This window comes from Ictidomys tridecemlineatus, chromosome 5 (assembly GCF_052094955.1).
Source record: "Ictidomys tridecemlineatus isolate mIctTri1 chromosome 5, mIctTri1.hap1, whole genome shotgun sequence".
Lineage (NCBI taxonomy): Eukaryota > Metazoa > Chordata > Mammalia > Rodentia > Sciuridae > Ictidomys > Ictidomys tridecemlineatus.
Window position 1 is genome coordinate 95,750,928 of NC_135481.1, and position 1,506 is coordinate 95,752,433.

Consider the following 1,506-nt stretch of genomic DNA (forward strand, 5'->3'; position numbering starts at 1 on the left):
TAAAATTGATTAGTAGCATGGTGTGTGCCTGCAGACCTGTCTCCTCAGGAGGCTGAGGCAGGAAAATCACTTGTGTCCAGGAAATCAAGACCAGCCTGGGCAACACAGCAAGACCTCACCCCCAATATATGGATAATAAAAATCATGCAATACAAAATAAGGAAAAGATAGAAAAAGGAGTAAAGTTCACCTAGAACAAGTAGAAAACAAACAGCAATATGGTATAATTAAGCTCAGCCATGTTGAAAATCATAGGAAATGTAGGGTCTGAACACTATGCTAAGAAGGCAAAAATTGTCAGATTGGTTAAAAAAGGCAAAGTTTATCGAATCTTGGCCTTTTGGCTAAGATCCAATGTAGTATCTTTTCATATTGGTTTAATATCTGATATGTCCTCCATCATAGAATAATATGTTTAATGGATTTCTGGAGCAGGGAGATGGAATAGGAGCTTGCTCTATCCATTCCATGCATTGATGTGATATTGCAATATCTCCAGCAATGGTGCACCCACTTCAGAGGGATTTAAGAAAAGAGAAAGAAAAGCAAGGTTCAATCCTATTCTGCCTACAACAAACAACTTACATAAAATATGAAGATACAGAGTAAAAGTAAAAGAATTTTAAAAGATATACTATGCAGAGCTGAGGTTGTAGTTCAGTGGTAGAGCGCTTGCCTTGCATGTATGAAGCACTGGGTTCAATCCTCCACACCACATAAAAATAAAGATATTGTATCCATCTATAGCTAAAACAATATATTTTTTTAATTTATTGTTTAGTTTTCGGCGGATACAACATCTTTATTTTATTTGTATGTGGTGCTAAGGTTCGAACCCAGTGCCGCGCACATGCCAGGTGAGCGCACTATCACTTGAGCCACATCCCCAGCCCTAAAACAATATTTAAAAAAATAAATCTGGTGGACTGGGAATATAGCTCAGTGGTAGAGAACTTATGTAGCATGTTTGAGACCCTGGATTCAATATTCAGTACTGTGAAATTTAAAAATAATAATTAACTATTTAAAACAAACAAACAAAAAACAATGTATCATAAAGTTCACAGCATGCAAAAGGAAAATAATAGCACAAAGGATTGAAGGGGAAAATGACAAAAGAAGAAGGAGGAGGAGGAGGAGGAGAAAAAGAAAAACTAATCTGGAGTGGCTACATAATATCAGACAAAGAATTTTTAGCACAAATATTACTAGAGTTGGAGAGACATTTCATAATGATAAATAAGTCATTTCATCAAGAGATTATAATTTCAAGTATATACCTTACAACAGAGCTTCAGAATATATAAACAAAACTTTAGACAAGACCTCAAATATGTTTGAAGATTTGTAATTTCCTCTATCAGAAACTGATAAAACAAGCAGATAGGAAATTAGTACATTATGGAAGACCATTGAGCTCATCACATTTATAGAATAATGTTGAAATATTCATTTCAACCATGCACAGGACATTTTAGAAGACCATCCATCTTTAAGCAATGTAAC

At 34.9% G+C, this 1,506-nt stretch overlaps 1 non-coding gene across 1 annotated transcript; it reads left to right on the forward strand.

Moving 5' to 3' along the window:
- Positions 1 to 324: 324 nt before the first annotated feature.
- LOC120887038 (U2 spliceosomal RNA) lies at positions 325 to 515 on the forward strand. Its single transcript, XR_005730208.1, has one exon. It is a non-coding gene; the product is annotated as a U2 spliceosomal RNA (small nuclear RNA).
- The last annotated feature ends 991 nt before the right edge of the window (positions 516 to 1,506 follow it).